Below are 23,551 nucleotides of genomic sequence, written 5' to 3' on the forward strand. Positions count from 1 at the left end.
CCACCTCCTCCTCCTCCACCTCCAACACCTCCTGTTCCACCTACACCTCCACCACCAATTCCTCCTCCACCTCCATTGATTACTGCTTAATCGCTCGATAACGCCTGCTTAATTGCTCAATAACACCACCGCCTCCACCAACACTTCCAACACCATCTACTCCTCCTCCACCTTGACCACTACCACCGCCACCTCCTCCTCCTCAACCACCACCTCCTCCTCCACCTCCACCACCACCACCTCCTTTTCCTCCTCCTCCACCTAGATTACCACCTCCTCCTCCACATCCTCAACAACTACATCTCAACGACCACCATTCATTCATAAGCAGGTGGTGGTGGTGGTGTTATTGAGCAATTAAGCAGTAATCGATTAATTCATAAGCAGTTGATTGGTGAGCAATAAATACTTCAGCAAACAAGCACCTCCTCCACCGCCACCACCTCCTCCTCCTCCACCACCTCCACCTCTTCCTCCTCCTCCTCCAGCTCCACCACCACCACCTCCTCCTCCTCCTCCTCTTCCTCCACCTAGACTACCACCTCCTCCACCACCACCACCTCCTCCACCTTTACCTCCACTACCTTCTCCTCCAAGTGAATAATCATTAGTCAATCAATTAGCCATAAATTAGCTATTAATCTGTACATCAGCAGTCAATCAATGTATCACCAATCAATCCATAAGTGTAAGCCACCAAATTATCAGCCATGAAACAAACCATTAGCATTCAGTAAATCAATAAGCAAACAATTCATAAATATATCAGTAATCAATCCACTCATCAACAATAAATCAATCCACCAGCAATCAATGAAACTATCATCTACAGTAATCAGTAAACAATAACTCAATCCACAGTCAATTAATATGAGTAATCAATCCGAAAAGAAAAGCAATTACACAGAAATAAATCACTCCATCAGCAATCAATCAATTAATTAGCAATCAGTGAGAAAACTATTGTCAGCTAAAAATTTCATTAGCAAACAATAATTCATGTATTAACCAATAAGCAAGTAATTCATCTGTTAATTAGCAGTCAATCAATATATCAACAATCAAATCATCAGAAAAAAATTAATCCACCAGCAATTAGTGAGCAATCATTCACAAAGCAATTAAACCACTAGCAATCAATTAAGCAGCAATCAATTTACAATAAGGCAGCAATCAATCCAGCCATCAATAAATAATTAATCAGCAATCAATACATTAATATAAGCAATCGAATAAATCATCTGAAAAAAAAACAGCAATAAATTAATCAATCAGCAATCAATTTCATCTGCAATTATTCAAACATTCAGCAAATTATTCATCAGTAAGTAGTCATTAGTTAATCAGTAAGCAATAAATCAGACAGTTCAGTGATCAAGAAAACAATAAATCAATTGCTAGAAATTAATCTGTTCATTACGAATCAATCAATATATCAACAATCACCACCTCCTCCTCCTCCAACCCCAACACCTCCTCTTCCACCTCCACCTCCACCTCTATTGATTACTGCTTAATTGCTCAATAACGCCTGCTTAGATGCTCATTAACACCACCATCTCCACCACCACCAATACCTCCAACACCATCTCCACCAGCACCTCCTCCACCTCCTCCTCCTACACCTCCACCACCACAACCGCCACCTCCTCATCCTCCAACCCCATCACCTCCTCTTCCACCTCCACCTCCACCACCACCTCCTCCTACACCTCCACCACCACAACCGCCACCTCCTCATTCTACCAAAAACCCCATCACCTCCTCTTCCACCTCCACCTCCACCACCACCTCCTCCTCCACCTCCATTGATTACTGCTTAATTGCTCAATAATGCCTGCTTAGATGCTCAATAACACCACTACCTCCACCACCAACAATAACTCCAACACCATCTCCACTACCACCTCCTCCACCTCCTCCTCCTCCACCAACTCCTCCTCCACCTCCATTGATTACTGCTTAATCGCTCGATAACGCCTGCTTAATTGCTCAATAACACCACCACCTCCACCAACACTTCCAACACCATCTACTCCTCCTCCACCTTGACCACTATAACCGCCACCTCCTCCTCCTCAACCACCACCTCCTCCTCCACCTCCCCCACCACTTAGATTACCACCTCCTCCACCACCACCACCTCCTCCACCTTTACCTCCCCTACCTCCTCCTCCACCTCCACCTCCAACACCTCCTCCTCCACCTCCACCTCCATCGATTACTGCTTAATCGCTCAATAACGCCTGCTTAACTGCTCAAAAACACCACCACCTCCACCACCACCAATACCTCCAACACCATCTCCACCACCACCTCCTCCTCTACCACCAGCGCCACCACATCCGCCATTACCACCACAGCAACCTACTCTACCTCCACCACCACACCACCAACTCGTCCTCTTCCACCACCTCCATCGATTACTCCTTAATCGCTCAATGACGCCTGCTTAATTGCTCAATAACACCACCACCTCCACCACCACCAATACCTCCAAAACCATCTCCACCACCACCTCCTCCAACACTAACAGCATCTCCTCCACCACCATTCATTCATAAGCAGATGGTGGTGGTGTTGGAGGTGGTGGTGGTGGAGGGGGTGGTGTTATTGAGCAATTAATCAGTAATTAATTTATTCATAAGCAGTGGATTGGTCAGCAAGAAATAATTCAGCAAGTAAGCACCTCCTCCTCCTCCTCCTCCACCACCACCACCTCCACCTCCTGCACCACTTCCTGCTCAACCACCTCAACCTCCATGGATTACTGCTTAATCGCTCAATAACACCTGCTTAATTGCTCAATAACACCACCACCTCCACCACCACCAATAACTCCAACACCATCTCCACCACCACATCCTCCAACACTACCAGCATCTCCTCCACCACCACAACCATTCATTCATAAGCAGGTGGTGGTGGTGTTGGAGGTGGTTGTCGTGGAGGAGGTGGTGTTATTGAGCAATTAAGCAGTAATTGATTCATTCTTAAGCAGTCGATTGGTCAGCAAGAAATAATTCAGCAAGTAAGCACCTCCTCCACTACAACCACCTACTGTTCCACCACCAACACCTCCTCCACCCCCACCACCTACATCGATTACTGCTTAATTGCTCAATAATGCCTGCTTAATTGCTCAAAAACACCACCACCTCCAACACCACCAATACCTCCAACACCATCACATCCTCCAACACTACCAGCATCTCCTCCACCACCACAACCATTCATTCATAAGCAGGTGGTCGTGGTGGTGGAGGTGGTAGTGTTATTGAGCATTTAAGCAGGCGTTATCGAGCAATTAAGCAGTAATCGATTTATTCATCAGTAGTCGATTGGTCAGTAAGAAATAAATCAGGAACTAAGCACCTCCTCCATCACAACCACCTCCTCCTCCTCCACCACCACCACCTCCTCCACCACATCCTCCTCCACCACCACCACAACCTACATTGATTACTGCTTAATCACTCAATAATGCCTGCTTAATTGCTCAATAACACCACCACCTCTACCACCACAAATACCTCCAACACCATCTTCACCACCACCTCCTCCAACACTACCAGCATCTCCTCCTCAACAACCACCATTCATTCATAAGCAGGTGGTGGTGGTGGGGGTGGTGGTGTTATTGAGCAATTAAGCAGGCGTTATTGGCAAGTTAAGCAGTGATCGATTTATTCACAAGCAGTCGATTGGTCAGTAAGAAATAATTCAGCAAATAAGCACCTCCTCCACCACAACCACCTCCTCCTACACCACCACCACCACTACCACCAACTCCCCCACCTCCACCACCACAACCTCAAACACCTCCACCACCACAACCTCCTACTCCACCTCCACCTTCTCCTCCACCACCTCCATCATTAACTGCTTAATAGGTCAATAATGCCTGCTTAATTGCTCAATAACACCACCACCTCCACCACCACAACTACCTCCAACACCATCTCCACCACCACCTCCTCCAACACTACCAGCATCTCCTCCACCACCACCACCACCATTCATTCATAAACAGGTGGTGGTGTTGGAGGTGGTGGTGTTACTGAGCAATTAAGCAGGCGTTATTGAGCAGTTAAGCAGTAATCGAATCATTCATAAGCAGTCGATTGGTCAGTAAGAAATAATTCAGCAAATAAGCACCTCCTCCACAACAACCACCTCCTCCTACACCACCACCACCACCACCTCCCCCACCTCTTCCTTCTCCTCCACCACCTCCATCATTAACTGCTTAATAGCTCAATAATGCCTGCTTAATTGCTCAATAACACCACCACCTCCACCACCACTTCCTCCAACACTACCAGCATCTCCTCCACCACCACCACCATTCATTCATTAGCAGGTGGTGGTTGTGTTGGAGGTGGTGGTGGTGGAAGAGGTGTTGTTATTGAGCAATTAAGCAGGCGTTATTGAGCAATTAAGCAGGAATCAATTTCTTCATAAGCAGTTGTTGGTCAGGAAGAAATAATTCAGCAAATAAGCAACTCCTCCACCACAATCACCTCCTCCTCCTCCACCACCACCTCCATCGATTACTGCTTAATCGCTCAATAATGCCTGCTTAATTGCTCAATAACACCACCACCACAACCTACATTGATTACTGCTTAATCACTCAATAATGCCTGCTTAATTGCTCAATAACACCACCACCTCCACCACCACAAATACCTCCAACACCATCTCCACCACCACCTCCTCCAACACTACCAGCATCTACTCCTCAACAACCACCATTCATTTATAAGGAGGTGTTGGTGGTGTTGGAGGTGGTGGTGGTGGGGGTGGTGGTGTTATTGAACAATTAAGCAGGCGATATTGAGCAGTTAAGCAGTAATCAATTTATTCACAATCAGTCGATTGGTCAGTAAGAAATAAATCAGCAAATAAGCACCTCCTCCACCACAACCACCTCCTCCTACACCACCACCACCAAAACCACCAACTCCCCCACCTCCACCACCACAACCTCCCCCACCTCCACCACCACAACCTCCTACTCCACCTCCACCTTCTCCTCCACCACCTCCATCATTAACTGCTTAATAGGTCAATAATGCCTGCTTAATTGCTCAATAACACCACCACCTCCACCACCACAAATACCTCCAACACCATCTCCACCACCACCTCCTCCAACACTACCAGCATCTCCTCCACCACCACCACCGGCTTATGAATGAATGGTGGTGGTGGTGTTGGAGGTGGTGGTGGTGTTACTGAGCAATTAAGCAGGCGTTATTGAGCAGTTAAGCAGTAATCGATTCATTCATAAGCAGTAAATTGGTCAATAAAGAAGAATTCAGCAAATAAGCACCTCCTCCACCACAACCACCTCCCCCACCTCCACCACCACAACCTCCTCCTCCACCTCCACCTTCTCCTCCACCACCTCCATCATTAACTGTTTAATAGCTCAATAATGCCTGCTTAATTGCTCTATAACACCACCACCTCCACCACCACTTCCTCCAACAGTACCAGCATCTCCTCCACCACCAACACCATTCATTCATTAGCAGGTGGTGGTGGTGTTGGAGGTGGTGGTGGTGGATGTGGTAGTGTTATCGAGCAATTAAGTAGGCGTTATTGAGCAATTTAGCAGTAATCAATTTATTCATAAGCAGTCGATTGGTCAGCAAGAAATTATTCAGCAAATAAGCACCTCCTCCACTACAACCACCTCCTACTCCTCCACCACCAACACCTCTTCCACCCCCACCACCTACATCGATTACTGCTTTAATTGCTCAATACCGCCTGCTTAATTGCTCAATAACACCACCACCTCCACCACCACCAATACCTCCAACACCATCTCCACCAACTCCTCCTCCAACACTACCAGTATCTCCTCCACCACCACCACCATTCATTCATAAGCAGGTGGTGGTGGTGTTGGAGGTGGTGGTGGTGGAAAAGGTGTTGTTATTGAGCAATTAAGCAGGCGTTATTGAGCAATTAAGCAGTAATCGATATTTTCATAAGCAGTTGTTGGTCAGGAAGAAATAATTCAGCAAATAAGCAACTCCTCCACCACCACCTCCATCAATTACTGTGTAATCGCTCAGTAACGCCTGCTTAACTGCTCAATAAAACCACCATCTCCACCACCACCAATCCCACCATCACCACCACCACCACCTCCTCCAACACTACCAGCATCTCCTCCTCCACCACCACCATTCATTCATAAGCAGGTGGTGTTGGTGTTGGAGGTGGTAGTGGTGTTGGAGGTGGTTGTGTTATTGAGCAATTAAGCAGGCTTTATTGAGCAATTAAACAGTAATCGATTTATTCATAAGCAGTCGATTGGTCAGCAAGAAATTAATTCAGGAACTAAGCACCTCCTCCATCACAACCACCTCCTCATCCTCCACCACCACCACCTCCTCCACCACGACTTCCACCTCCACCACCACCTCCTCCTCCACCACCACCACAACCTACATTGATTACTGCTTAATCACTCAATAACGCCTGCTTAATTGCTCAATAACACCACCACCTCGACCAACACAATTACCACCTCCAGCACCACCACCTCCAACACCAACACCACCTGCTTATGAATGAATGGTGGTGGTGGAGGAGGAGATGCTGGTAGTGTTGGAGAAGGTGGTGGTGGAGATGGTGTTATTGAGCAATTAAGCAGGCGTTATTGAGCAATTAAGCAGTAATCGATGGAGGTGGTGGTGGAGGAGGAGGAGGAGGTGATTGTGGTGGAGGAGTTGCTTATTTGCTGAATTATTCATTGCTGACCAACGACTGCTTATGAAGAAATTGATTACTGCTTTATTGCTCAATAACGCCTGCTTAATTGCTCAATAACACCACCACCTCCAACATCACCACCACCTGCTCATGAATGAATGGTGGCGGTGGTGGAGGAGGTGGTGGTGGTGGAAGTGGTGGTGTTAATGAGTAATTAATTAGGCTTTATTGAATGATTATGCAGTAAATGATGGAGGTGGTGGAGGAGGTGGTAGTGTTATTAAGCATATATGTACGCGTTATAGAGAGATTAAGCAGAAATCGATGGAGGTGGTAGTGGAGGAGGAGGAGGTGGAGGAGGAGGTGCTTATTTGTTGAATTATTTCTTGCTCACCAATCGACTGCTTTTGAATAAATCGATTACTGCTTAATTGCTCAATAACACCACAACTTCTCCACCACCTCCTCCAACACCACCACCACCTCCTTATGAATGAATGGTGGTTGTGGTGGAGGAGATGCTGGTAGTGTTGGAGGAGGTGCTGGTGGAGTTGGTTTTGGAGGTATTGGTGGTGGTGGAGGTGGTGGTGTTATTGAGCAATTAAGCAGGCATTATTGAGCTATTAAGCAGTAAATGATGGAGGTGGTGGTGGAGGTGGATGTGGAGGAGGTGGTGGTGGTGGTGGAGGAGGAGGTGGTTGTGGTGGAGGAGGTGCTTATTTGCTGAATTATTTCTTGCTGACCAATCAACTGCTTATGAAGAAATCGATTACTGCTTAATTGCTCAATAACGTCTGCTTAATTGCTCAATAACACCACCTCTTGTGATGGTGGAGGAGATGCTGGTATTGTTGGAGGAGGTGGTGGTAGTTTTCTCACTGATTGCTAATTAATTGATTGCTGATGGAGTGATATATTTCTGTGTAATTGCTTATTTCTTTTTGGATTGATTACTCATATTAATTGACTGTTGATTGAGTTATTGTTTACTGGTTACTGTAGATGATAGTTTCATTGATTGCAGGTGGATTGATTTATTGTTGATGAGTGGATTGATTACTGATATATTTATGAATTGTTTGCTTAATGATTTACTGAATGCTGATGGTTTGATTTATGGCTGATAATTTGATGGCTTACGCTTATGGATTGATTGGTGATATATTGATTGACTGCTGATGTACAGATTAATAGCTAATTTATGGCTTATTGATTGATTAATGATTATTCACTGATTAATTTTGAGCTGATTATTTATTTATTGCTGAGCATTGGATTAATTGCAGATATTTTATTTTGTGTTTGGATGGTTTTGGATTGATTGCTGGTTATTTTAATCAGTTGCTGATGGTAAAAATTGAAGAATTATTCCTTGCTGATTACTATTGCTGACCAATTGACTGATTTTGAATAAATTGATTACTGTTTAATTGTTCAATAATGCCTGCTTAATTGCTCAATAATGCCTGCCTTATTGCTCAATAACACCACCACCTCCAACACCACCACCACCTCCAAGACCACCATCACCTGCTTATGAATGAATGGTGGTTGTGGTGGAGGAGATGCTGGTAGTGTTGGAGGAGGTGGTGGTGGAGATGGTGTTAGAGGTATTGGTGGTGGTGGAGATGGTGGTTTTATTGAGCAATTAAGCAGGCGTTATTGAGCGATTAAGCAGTAATCAATGTAGGTTGTGGAGGTGGTGGGGGAGGAGGAGGTGGTGGAGGTTGTGGAGTTGGAGGTGGTGGTGGAGGAGGAGGAGGAGGAGGAGGTGATTGTGGTGGAGGAGTTGCGTATTTGCTGAATTATTCATTGCTGACCAACGACTGCTTATGAAGAAATCGATTACTGCTTATTTGCTAAATAACGCCTGCTTAATTGCTCAATAACACCACAACTTCTCCACCACCTCCTCCAACACCACCACCACGACCTCCATCGATTACTGCTTAATTGCTCAATAACGCCTGCTTAATTGGTGGTGGTGGAGATGGTGTTGGAAGTATTGGTGGTGGTGGAGGTGGTGGTGTTATTGAGCAATTAAGCAGGCGTTATTGAGCTATTAAGCAGTTAATGATGGAGGTGGTGGAGGAGAAGGTGGAGGAGAAGGTGGAGGTGGAGTAGGAGGTGGTGGTGGTGGTGGTGGAGGTGGAGGATGTGATGGTGGTGGTGGAGGAGGAGGTGCTTATTTGCTTAATTTTTTCTTGCTGACCAATCAAATGTTTATGAATGAATCGATTACTGCTTAACTGCTCAATAACGCCTGCTTAATTGCTCAATAACATTACCACCTCTAGCACCACCACCTCCAACACCACCACCACCTGCTTATGAATGAATGGTTGTGGTGGTGGAGGAGATGCTGGTAGTGTTGGAGTAGGTGGTGGTGGAGATGGTGTTGGAGGTATTGGTAGTGGTGGAGGTGGTGGTGGTGGGGGTGGTGGTGTTATTGAGCAATTAAGCATGCGTTATTGAGCAATTAAGCAGTAATCGATGGAGGTGGTGGTGGAGGAGGAGGTGGAGGAGGAGGAGGTGATTGTGGTCGAGGAGGTGCTTATTTGCTGAATTATTTCTTCCTGACCAATCGACTGCTTATGAATGAATCGATTACTGCTGCTGAATTGATTACTGGTGCTGGTGTTGTAGGTGGTGGTGTTATTGTGCAATTAAACAGGCGTTATTGAGCACTTATGCAGTAATCGATTCATTCATGAGCAGTCGATTGGTCAGGCAGAAATAATTCAGGAAATAAGCACCTCCTCCATCACAACCACCTCCTCCTCCTCCAGCCCCACCACCAACTCCTCCACCACCAACTCCTCCTCCTCCTCCACCACCACCTCCACCTCCACCACGTCCATCGATTACTGCTTAATCGCTCAATAATGCCTGCTTAATTGCTCAATAACACCACCACCTCCACCATCACCACCTCCACCACCACCACAACCATTCATTCAAAAGCTGGTGGTGGTGGTGTTGGAGGTGGTGGTAGTGGAGGTGGTAATGTTATTGAGCAATTAAGCAGGCGTAATTGACCAATTAAATAGTAATCGATTTATTCATAAGCAGTCGGTTGGAGAGCAAGAAATAATTCAGCAAAAAAACACCTCCTTCTCCTCCTCTACTACCACCACCTCCTGCTCCTCCACCTCCAGCACCACTTCCTCCTCCACCACCTCCATCGATTACTGCTTAATCACTCAATAACGCCTAATTAATTGCTCATTAACACCACCACTTCCAGCACCACCACATCTTCCACCACCACAACCATTCATTCATAAGCAGGTGGTGGTGGTCTTGGAGTTGGTGGTGGAGGTGGTTGTGTTATTGCGCAATTAAGCAGTAATTGATTTCTTCATAAGCAGTCATTGGTCAGTAATAAGCAACTCCTCCACCACAATCACCTGCTCCTCCTGCACCACCACCTCCATCGATAACTGCTTAATCGCTCAATAATGCCTGCTTAATTGCTCAATGACACCACCACCTCCACCACCACCAATTCCTCCAACTCCATCTCCACTACCACCTCCTCCAACACTACCAGCATCTCCTCCTCCACCAACACCATTCATTCATAAGAAGGTGGTGCTGTTGTTGGAGGTGATTGTGTTATTGAGCAATTAAGCAGGCGTTATTGAGCACTTAAGCTGTAATCGATTTATATATAAGCAGTCGATTGGTCAGCAAGAAATAATTCAGCAAATAAGCACCACCTCCTCCTCCACCTCCACCTCCACCTCCACCACCTCCTCACCACCTCCTCCTCCACCACAACCACCATTCATTCATAAGCAGGTGGTAGTGTTGGAAGTGGTGGTGCTGGAGGTGGTAAAGTTATTGAGCAATTAAGCAGGTGTTACTGAACAATTAAAAAATTATCGATACATTCATAAGCAGTCAATTAGTCAGCAAGAAATTATTTAGCAAATAAGGAATCTAACAGCTATATAGTAATCAGAAAAGAATAATTCTCCAATTTTTACCATCAGCAATTAATTAATATAACCACCAATCAATCGAAAACCATCAAAAAACAATATAAAAAATCTGCAATCAATTCAATCCTCAGCAATAAATCAATCATCAGCTCAAAATTAATCAGTGAAGCAAGAAAATAATTCACAAATAATCACCTCCTCCACCACAACCACCTCCTCCTCCTCCACTACCACCGCCACCTCCTCCTCCACCTCCACCACCTCTTCCTCCTCCTCCACCTCCACCACCAACTCATCCTCCTCCACCTCCACCATCACCAGCGCCACCTACTCCTCTTCCACCACCACCGCCACCTCTTCCTTCTCCACCTCCACTACGACCACCGCCACCTCCTCCTCCTCTTCCACCTTATCCGCCTCCACAACCACCACCACCTCCTCCTCCACATCCTCAACAACACAATCTCCACCACCACCATTCATTCATAAGCAGGTGGTGTTGGAGGTGGTGGTGGTAGTGGAAGTGGTGGCGTTATTGAGCAGTTAAGCAGTAATCGATTTATTCATAAGCAGTCGATTGTTCAGCAAGATATACTTCAGCAAATAAGCACCTTCTCCTCCCCCACCACCACCTCCTCCACCTTCAACTCCACTACCTCCTCTTCCACCTCCACCACCACCACCTCATCAACCTCCACCTCCGCCTCCAGCACCTCCACCACCATCTCCTCACCATCTCCTCCACCACAACCACCAAAGCATTCATTTAGTAAGCAAGAAATAATTCAATAAATAAGAAATCTATCAGCTATATTGTAATCAGAAACCAAATATTCTTTTACCATCAGCAACTAATTAATATAACCATCAATCAATCCAAAACCATCAAAACACAATATAAAATATCTGCAATCAATTCAATCCTCAGCAATAAATCAATCATCAGCTCAAAATTAATCAGTGAATACTCATTAGTCAATCAATAAGCCATAAATTAGCTATTAATATGTACATCAGCAGTCAATCAAAATATCATACATATATATCATGCTTATACCTCCAACTCCTCCACCTCCACCTCATTCTCCACCACCACCACCACCTCCTCCTCCAACACCTCCATCGATTACTGTTTCATCACATGTTTCATGCAATAACACCACCACTTCCACCACAACCAATACCTCCAAAACCATCTTCACCACCACCTCCTACAACACTACCAGCATCACCTCCAACATTCATTCATAAGCAGGTGGTGGCAGTGTTGGAGGTGATGCTGGTGGTGTTATTGAGCAATTAAGCAGGCGTTATTGAGCAATTAAGCAGTAATAATTAAGCAGCGGGCGGCACGGTGGCTTGGTGATTAGCACGTTCGCCTCCCAGCGCTGGGATCTTGGGTTCAAGTCCCATCTGGGTGGAGTTTCCATGTTCTCCCCGTGTCTGCGTGGGTTTCCTCCGGGGGCTCCGGTTTCCTCCCACAGTCCAAAAACATGGAGTGTAGGTGAATTGGCTTCTCTAATAACTGTCCTGGTGTGTGAATGAATGTCTGTATGTGTGAGCCCAGATATGGATTGGCGCTCTGTCCTGGGTTAAACCCTAGTGCCCGATGCAGTCCTCCAGGTGGACGGTCGTTTCTGGTTGAGAGTACGCTGTGCGCGTTTGGCTGCCGCTTCTCGCCAGTGTGTGTGTGTGTGTGTGTGAATTGAGCGTTCTGAGCAGTGTAGATTGTAAAGCGTCCTTGGGTGTCTAGAAAGGCGCTATATAAGTGTAACGATAATAATAATAATAATAATAATAATAATAATAATAATAGATTTATTCATAAGCAGTCGATTGGTCAGCAAGAAATAATTCAGCAAATAAGCACCTCCTCCACCACAACCACCTCCTCCTCCACCTCCAACACCACAACCACCTCCATCGATTACTGCTTAATCGCTCAATAGCGCCTGCTTAACTGCTCAATAACACCACCACCTCCACCACCACCAATACCTCCAACACCATCTCCACCACCACCTCCAACAATACCAGCATCTCCACCACCACCACAACCACCATTGATTCATAAGCAGGAGGTGGTAGTGTTATTGAGCAAATAAGCAGGCATAATTGAGCAATTAAGCAGTAATCGATTTATACATATGCAGTCCATTGGTCAGCAAGAAATAATTCAGCAAATAAGCACCTCCTCCACCACCACCGCTACCTCCTCCTCCTCCTCCTCCACCGCCAACTCCTCCTCCTCCACCATCACCAGCGCCACCTCCTCCTCCTCCTCCATCAGCACCTCCTCCTCGACCTTATCCACCTCCACCACCACCACCTCCTCCTCCTCCACCACCTCCTCCTCCAACACCACCACCTCCACCTCCTCCTCCTCCTCCACTTCCACCACCACCACCACCTCCTCCTCCACCTCCACCACCACCACCACCTCCTCCTCCAGCTCCTCAACAACACCATCTCCACCACCACCTTATCCAACACTGCCAACATCTCCTCCACCACCATTCATTCATAAGCAGGTGGTGGTGGTGGTGTTGTTAAGCAATTAAGCAGTAATCGATTAATTCATAAGCAGTCAATTGGTCACCAAGAAATAGTTCAGCAAATAAGCACCTCCTCCACCATCACCTCCTCCTCCTCCTCTGCCTCCACTACCACCTTCACCTCCTCCTCCTCTACCTCCACTATCACTTCCTCCACCAGCACCTCGTCCTCCTCCACCTCCACCACTAGCACCTGCCCTTCCTACTCCACCACCACCTCAGCCTCCTCCATCTCAACCTCCAACACATCCTCCTCCACCAGCTTCATCAATTACTGCTTAATTGCTCAATAACGCCTGCTTAATTGCTCAATAACACACCACCTCCACCAACACCTCCAACACCATCTCCACCACCACCTCCTCCACCTTCACCACTACCACCACCACCTCCTCCTCCACCTCCACCACCACCACCAACTCCTCCTCCAGCTCCTCAACAACACCATCTCCACCACCACCTCCTCCAACACTGCCAACATCTCCTCCACCACCATTCATTCATAAGCAGGTGGTGGTGGTGGTGTTGTTAAGCAATTAAGCAGTAATCGATTTATTCATAAGCAGTCAATTGGTCACCAAGAAATAGTTCAGCAAATAAGCACCTCCTCCACCACCACCTCCTCCTCCTCTACCTCCACTACCACCTTCACTTCCTCCTCCTCTACCTCCACTACCACTTCCTCCACCAGAACCTTGTCCTCCTCCACCTCCACCACTAGCACAACTGCCACCTCCTCCTCCTCCAACCCCAACACCTCCTCCACCACCTCCTCCTCCACCTCTATTGATTACTGCTTAATTGCTCAATAATGTCTGCTTAGATGCTCAATAAAACCACCACCTCCACCACCACCAATACCTCAAACACCATCTCCACCAGCACCTCCTCCACCTCCTCCTCCTACACCTCCACCACCACAACCGCCACCTCCTCCTCCTCCAACTCCAACACCTCCTCTTCCACCTCCACCTCCACCACCACCTCCTCCTCCACCTCTATTGATTACTGCTTAATTGCTCAATAATGCCTGCTTAGATGCTCAATAACACAACTACCTCCACCACCACCAATACCTCCAACACCATCTCCACTACCACCTCCTCCACCTCCTCCTCCACCATCACCACCTCCTCCTCCTCCACCTCCAACACCTCCTGTTCCACCTACACCTCCACCACCAACTCCTCCTCCACCTCCATCGATTACTGCTTAATCGATCGATAACGCCTGCTTAATTGCTCAATAACACCACCACCTCCACCAACACTTCCAACACCATCTACTCCTCCTCCACCATGACCACTACCACTGCCACCTCCTCCTCCACCACCACCACCACCACCACCTCCTCCTCCAGCTCATCAACAACACCATCTCCACCACCACCTCCTCCAATACTACCAACATCTCCTCCATCACCATTCATTCATAAGCACGTGGTGGTGGTGGTGTTATTGAGCAATTAAGCAGTAATCAATTTATTCATAAGCAGTCAATTGATCAGCAAGAAATAATTCAGCAAATAAGCACCTCCTCCACCACCACATCCTCCTCCTCCACCTCCACCACCACCTCCTCCACCTCCTCTACCTCCACTACCACCTTCACCTCCTCCTCCTCTACCTCCACTACCACCTCCTCCACCTCCAACATTTCCTCCACCAGCACCTCGTCCTCCTCCACCTCCACCACTACCATCTGCTCCTCCTTCTCCACCACCACCTCCAACACCTCCTCTTCCACCACCTTCATCAATTACTGCTTAATTGCTCAATAATGACTGCTTAATTGCTCAATAACACCACCACCTCCACCACCACCAATACCTCCAATACCATCTCCACCACCACCTCCTCCAACACTACTAGCATCTCCCCCACCACCACCATTCATTCATAAACAGGTGGTGGTGGCACAACTGCCACCTCCTCCTCCTCCACGTGCACCACCACCTCCTCCTCCTCCAACTCCACCCCCACGTCCTCCTCCACTACCACCACAGGCACCTCCTCCTCCTCCTCCTCAACCACCTCCTCAAAAACACCATCTGCACCTCCACCTCCTCCAACACTACCATCATTCACTCATATGCAGCTCGTGGTGGGGATGGAGGTGGTGTAAATAAGCAAATCCTTCACCACCATGGCCTCGTCCTCCTCCACCACCACCTCCTACTCCTCCACTACCACCTCCACCACGCCCTCCACCTGCACCTCCTCCTCCACCACAACCATCATTCATTCATAAGCAGGTGGTGGTGTTGGAAGTGGTGGTGGTGGAGGTGGTGGTGTTATTGAGCAATTAAGCAGGCGTTATTAAACAATTTAACAGTAATCGATTCATTCAAAAGCAGTCGATTGGTCAGCAAGAAATTATTCAGCAAATAAGGTATCTATCAGCTATATAGTAGTCAGCAAGTAATAAAACTTGCTTAAATTTACTATCAGCAATTAATTAATATAACCAGCAATCTATCCAAAACCATCAAAACACAAAATAAAATATCTACTATCAATTTGCAATTAGTGAGCAATAATTCACAAAGCAATTAAACCACCAGCAATCAATTAAGCAGCAATCAATTTACAATAAGGCAGCAATCAATCCAGCCAGCAATAAACAATTAATCAGCAATCAATACATTAATATAAGCAATCGAATAAATGATCTAAAAAATAACCAGCAATAAATTAATCAATCAGCAATCAATTCCATCTGCAATTATTCAAACATTCAGCAAATTATTCATCAGTAAGTAGTCATTAGTTAATCAGTATGCAATAAATCAATCAGTTCAGTGATCAAGCAAACAGTAAATCAGAAATCAATTGCTAGAAATTAATCTGTTCATTAGCAGTCAATAAAATATATAAACAATCAATCAAATCATCAGAAAAAAACAAAAACTGATCCACCAGCAATTAGTGAGCAATCATTCAGAAGGCAATTAAACCACCAGCAATAATTCATTATCTGTAACAGCTTATCAGGTTCAGGGTCGCGGTGGGTCCAGAGCCTACCTGGAATCAACCTCCTCCTCCACCTCCACCTTCTCCTCCACCACCTCCATCATTAACTGTTTAATTGCTCAATAATGCCTGCTTAATTGCTCTACAACACCACCACCTCCACCACCACTTCCTCCAACACTACCAGCATCTCCTCCACCACCACCACCATTCATTCATAAGCAGGTGGTGGTGGTGTTGGAGGTGGTGGTGGTGGATGTGGTAGTGTTATCGAGCAATTAAGCAGGCGTTATTGAGCAATTTAGCAGTAATCAATTTATTCATAAGCAGTCGATTGGTCAGCAAGAAATAATTCAGCAAATAAGCACCTCCTCCACTACAACCACCTCCTACTCCTCCACCACCAACACCTCTTCCACCCCCACCACCTACATCGATTACTGCTTTAATTGCTCAATACCGCCTGCTTAATTGCTCAATAACACCACCACCTCCACCCCCACCAATACCTCCAACACCATCTCCAACAACTCCTCCTCCAACACTACCAGTATCTCCTCCACCACCACCACCATTCATTCATAAGCAGGTGGTGGTGGTGTTGGAGGTGGTGGTGGTGGAAGAGTTGTTGTTATTGAGCAGTTAAGCAGTACTCGATTTATTCACAAGCAGTCGATTGGTCAGTAAGAAATAATTCAGCAAATAAGCACCTCCTCCACCACAATCACCTCCTCCTCCTCCACCACCACCTCCATCTATTACTGCTTAATCGCTCAATAACGCCTGCTTAATTGCTCAATAACACCACCACCAATTCCTCCAACACCATCTCCACCACCACCTCCTCCAACACTACCAGCATCTCCTCCACCACCACCACCATTCATTCATAAGCAGGTGTTGGTGTTGGAGGTGGTGGTGTTACTGAGCAATTAAGAAGGCGTTATTGAGCAGTTAAGCAGTAATTGATTCATTCATAAGCAGTCAATTGGTCAGTAAGAAATAATTCAGCAAATAAGCACCTCCTGCACCACAACCACCTCCTCCTACACCACCACCACCACCTCCTCCTCCACCTCCATCATTAACTGCTTAATAGCTCAATAATGCCCGCTTAATTGCTCAATAACACCACCACTTCCTCCAACACTACCAGCATCTCCTCCACCACCACCACCATTCATTCATTAGCAGGTGGTGGTGGTGTTGGAGGTGGCGTTATTGAGCAATTTAGCAGTAATCGGTTAATTCATAAGCAGTCAATTGGTCAACAAGAAATAATTCAGGAAATAAGCACCTCCTCCATCACAACCACCTCCTCCTCCTCCTCCTCCTCCTCCTCTTCCTCCACCACCACCACCACCTCCTACTCCACCACCTCCAACTCCACAATCTCCATCACCTCCAACTCCACAACCTCCACCACCTCCTCCTTCCCCACCACCCCCACAGCCTACATTGATCACTGCTTAATCGCTCAATAACACCTGCTTAATTGCTCAATAACACCACCACCTCCACCACCACCAATACCTCTAACACCATCTCCACCACCACCTCCTCCAACACTACCAGCATCTCCTCCACCACAACCACCATTCATTCATAAGCAGTTGGTGGTGGTGTTGGAGGTAGTGGCGTTATTGAACAATTAAAAAGTAATCGATTTATTCAAAATCAGTCGATTGGTCAGCAATAATGTCAGCTAAAAATTACATTAGCAAACAATAATCCATGTATTAACTAATAAGCAAGAAATTAATCTGTTCATTAGCAGTCAATCAATATATCAACAATCAAATCATTAGAAAAAAATAAATCCACCAGCAATTAGTGAGCAATCATTCACAAAGCAATTAAACCACCAGCAATCAATTAAGCAACAATCAATTTACAATAAGGCAGCAATCAATCCAGCCAGCAATAAACAATTAATCAGCAATCAATACATTAATATAAGCAATCGAATAAATCATCTGAAAAAAACTAACAATAAATTAATCAATCAGCAATCAATTTCATCTGCAATTATTCAAACATTCAGCAAATTATTCATCAGTAAGTAGTCATTAGTTAATCAGTAAGCAATAAATCAGTCAGTTCAGTAAACAAGCAAACAATAAATTAGAAATCAATTGCTAGAAATTAATCTGTTCATTACGAATCAATCAATATATCAACAATCACCACCTCCTCCTCCTCCAACCCCAACACCTCCTCTTCCACCTCCACCTCCTCCTCCACCTCCATTGATTACTGCTTAACTGCTCAATAATGCCTGCTTAGATGCTAAATAACACCACCATCTCCACCACCACCAATACCTCCAACACCACCTCCAACACCACCTCCTCACCACCTTCTCCAATACCACCTCCTCACCACCACCACCATTCATTCATTAGCAGGTGGTGGTGTTGGAAGAGGTGTTGGTGGAGTTGGTGATGTTATTGAGCAATTAAGCAGGAGTTATTTAGCAATTAAAAAATAATCGATTCATTCAAAAGCAGTCAATTGGTCAGCATGAAATAATTCAGCAAATAAGGAATCTAACAGCTATATAGTAATCAGAAAAGAATAATTCTTCAGTTTTTACCATCAGCAATTAATTAATATAACCAGCAATCAATCCAAAACCATTAATCTGTTCATTAGCAGTCAATAAAATATATATAGAAATAAAAGCAAAAACTAATCCACCAGCAATTAGTGAGCAATCATTCAGAAAGCAATCAAACCACCAGCAATAATTCATTATCTGTAACAGCTTATCCAGCTCAGGGTCGCGGTGGGTCCAGAGCCTACCTGGAATCATTGGGCGCAAGGCGTGGATACACCCTGGAGGTGGCGCCAGTCCTTCACAGGGCAACACACACACCTACGATCACTTTTGAGTTGCCAATCAACCTATCAACGTGTGTTTTTGGACTGACGGAGGAAACCGGAGCACGCGGAGGAAACCCACACCGACACGGGGAGAACACACCAACTCCTCACAGACAGTCACCCGGAGCGGGAATCGAACCAACAACCTCCAGGTTCCTGGAGCTGTGTGACTGTGACACTACCTGCTGCTCCACCGTGCCACCCTCACCAGCAATCAATTAATCAGCAATCAATTTACAATAAGGCAGCAATCAATTCATCCATCCATAATCAATTAATCAGCAACCAGCACATTAATATAAGCAATCAAATAAAACATCTGAAAAAAGTAATCGGCTCCCCTTTTTCCGCGTCAGTGGCACTTTGTGTCTGTTACACCATTAATAACACAACCAACACAGTGCAGTGAGCAGAGACCCATTAGCACAACAAACAACCAGGCAACAGATAATGTTACAAAGCAGCAACATTTAAAAGACGTTTAAAATAGTACACTAAAGATAAACACTTTACAAAACTGCAGCAGCACACTTTAAAAAGTCTAAGCGGTAAATATTAATTAACAGCAGCAGAAGGTTTAATAATCCTTGAAATTTACCTTAAAAGTTTCTCCTGCTTTTAAACTCCCTCTGACTCCAGCTTCCACACAGTTTAAACCCCGTTCCCCGTCTATCTTTTTCCTAAAGCGGTTCTGAAAGTTCAGTCCTGGTTCTGACAAAGAACTGAACGACAGAGAAGTTACTCTACGATGGCACCTCTTCTCCGCTCACCTTTCCCATGGAATGTGTGATGTCACAATTGATTGGTTCCAACTATTGTGAATCAAGTGTGATGCTGATTGGCTGTGTGCATATAAGCCCCACCCCGCATTGCTTTCATTTATATATATTTATATATTGTCAGAGAACCTTCTGGAACACCACTCAATGTTTCTGCAGCAGGAAGCCAATAAGAACATAGTATTCATAAAGATTTTAATTGCATTACTTTCTATACTTCTTACACTGTTTGTTTTTTAGTATTTTTGTGATTAAAGGATAAATATAAAAGTATTATTATTTATGAAATATATTTCATATTTGTTAAAAATGTCATTTTTCAGCAGTCAATTAGTCAGCAAGAAATAATTCAGCAAATAAGGAATCTATCAGCTATATAGTTATCAGAAACGAATAATTCAGTTTTTACCATCAACATTTAATTAATATAACCATCAATCAATCCAAAACCATCAAAACACAATATAAAATATCTGCAATCAATTCAATCCTCAGCAATAAATCAATCATCAGCTCAAAATTAATCAGTGAATACTCATTAGTCAATCAATAAGCCATAAATTAGCTATTAATATGTACATCAGCAGTCAATCAAAATATCATACATATATATCATGCTTATACCTCCAACTCCTCCACCTCCACCTCACCCTCCACCACCACCACCACCTCCTCCTCCAACACCTCCATCGATTACTGTTTCATCACGTTTCATGCAATAACACCACCACTTCCACCACAACCAATACCTCCAAAACCATCTTCACCACCACCTCCTACAACACTACCAGCATCACCTCCAACATTCATTCATAAGCAGGTGGTGGCGGTGTTGGAGGTGGTGGTGGTGGTGTTATTGAGCAATTAAGCAGGCGTTATTGAGCAATTAAGCAGTAATAGATTTATTCATAAGCAGTCGATGGGTCAGCAAGAAATAATTCAGCAATTAAGTACCTCCTCCACCACAATGACCTCTTCCTTCTCCACCTCCTCCTCCTACTCCATAAAACCTCCTCAATCACCACCACATCCAACACCTCCAACTCCTTCACCACCACCACCAATACCTCCAAAACCATCTCCACCACCACCTCCTCCAACACCACCACCTGCTCAACCACCACCATCACCATTCATTCATAAGCAGATAGTGGTGGTGTTGGAGGTGGTGGTGTTATTGAGCTATTAATCAGGCGTTATTGAGCAATTAAGCAGTAATCGATTTATTCATAAGCAGTCGATTGGTCAGCAAGAAATAATTCAGCAAATAAGCACCTCCTCCAGCACAACCACCTTCTCCTATTCCACCTCCTCCACCACCTCCATTGATTGCTGCTTAATCACTCAATAATGCCTGCTTAAATGTTCAATAACACCACCAACTCCACCACCACCAATACCTCCAACACCATCTCCACCACCACCTCCTCCAACACTACCAGCATCTTCTCCACCAACACCACCATTCATTCATAAGCAGATGGTGGTGGTCTTGCAGGTGGTGTTGGAGGTGGTGGTGTTGAGCAATTAAGCAGGCGTTATTGAGCCATTAAGCAGTAATCGATTTATTCAACCACCTCTTCCTATTCCACCTCCTCCACCACCTCCATTGATTGCTGCTTAATCACTCAATAACACATGCTTAATTGCTCAATAACACCACCACCTCCACCACCACCAATACCTCCAAAACCATCTCCACCACCACCTCCTCCAACACTACCAACATCTCCTCCACCTCAACCACCACTATCTCCACCTCCTCCTCCTCCACCTACACAACCACCTCCACCACCTCCTCCACCTGCACCTCCTCCACCTCCTCCTGAACCTCCACCTCCACCACCACCCCCTCCTCCACCACAACCACCATTCATTCATAAGCAGGTGGTGGTGTTGGAAGTGATGGTAGTGGAGGTGGTGGTGTCATTGAGCAATTAAGCAGGCGTTATTGAGCATTTAAGCAGGCGTTATTGAACAATTAAACGGTAAACGATATATTCAAAAGCAGTCGATTGTTCAGCAAGAAATTATTCAGCAAATATTAAATATATCAGCTATGTAGTAATCAGCAAGGAATAATTCTTCAGTTTTTACCATCATTAATTAATTAATATAACCAGCAATCAATCCAAAATAATTCAATGATTCAATCCAAAATAAACAATAATTCATGTATAAATGTCAGGGATCACGGGGCAGACTGACTGAGGCGGACGCACACACTAAAACACAAATAAACTTTATTACAAAAAGGAATAACGAAACAGACTGGGACTGGGAAATACACACACAACAACACGACTTGACTAGGGGAATGAGACGAGTCAGAGAACAAATACGAGAACAAATGACCGACAAAAGGAGGAGAAGGAAGGGGACTAAAATACAAAACACAGACGAGACGCACCTGAGACAGATAACGAGGGAGCAGAGTAACAAATGAGACAAACGAGGAGACAGAACAAAGGCGGGACTAGAACAACAACAAAACAGAGCCATGTGCTGATAGAGCACATGGCCGGAAAAAAGACATGACAAGACAAGGGTGTGACAATTAACCAATAAGCAAGAAATTAATCTGTTCATTAGCAGTCAATCAATATATCAACAATCAAATCATCAGAAAAAAATAAATCCACCAGCAATTAGTGAGCAATCATTCACAAAGCAATTAAACCACCAGCAATAAATTAAGCAGCAATCAATGTACAATAAAGCAGCACTTAATCCAGCCATCAATAAACAATTAATCAGCAATCAATACATTAATATATGCAATCGAATAAATCATCTGAAAAAAAAACCAGTAATCGATATATCCATAAGCAGTCGATTGGTCAGCAAGAAACCAAAGCAAATAAGCAACTCCTCCACCACAACCACCTCCTCGTCCACCTCCACCACTACCACTACCGCCAACTCCTCCTCCTCCTCCACCAGCACCTCCTCCTCCACCTTATCCACCTCCACAACCACCACCACCTCCTCCTCCACATCCTCAACAATACCATCTCCACCACCACCTCCTTATGAATGAATGGTGGTGGTGGAGATGGTGGTGGTGGTGGAGATGGTGGTGGTGGTGGTGGTGGAGATGGTGGTGGAGGTGGAGGTGGTGGTGTTATTGAGCAATTAAGCAGTAATCGATTTATTCATAAGCAGTTGATTGGTCAGTAAGAAATACTTCAGCCAAAAGTATTCAGCCAATACGTCCTCCACCACCACCTCCTCCACCTTCACCACCATCTTCACCTCTACTACCTCCTCCTCCACCTCCACCACCACCAGCTCATCAATCTCCACCTCCACCTCCAACACCTCCTCCCCCACCTCCACCACCTCCTCACCATCATTCATTCATTTGCAGGTGGTGGTGTTGGAAGTGGTGGTGGTGGAGGAATTTGAAGTTATTGAGCAATTAAGCAGGAGTTATTTAGCAATTAAGCAGGTGTTATTGAACAGTTAAACAGTAATCTATTCATTCAAAAGCAGTCAATTAGTCAGCAAGAAGTATTTCAACAAATAAGGAATCTATCAGCTATATAGTAATCAGAAAATAATAATTCTTTAGATTTTACCATCAGCAATTAATTAATATAACCAGCAATTAATCCAAAACCATCAAAAAACAATATAAAATATCAATCAATTCAATCCTCAGCAATAAATCAATC

The sequence above is a fragment of the Hoplias malabaricus genome, chromosome 2 (assembly GCF_029633855.1).
Source record: "Hoplias malabaricus isolate fHopMal1 chromosome 2, fHopMal1.hap1, whole genome shotgun sequence".
NCBI lineage: Eukaryota > Metazoa > Chordata > Actinopteri > Characiformes > Erythrinidae > Hoplias > Hoplias malabaricus.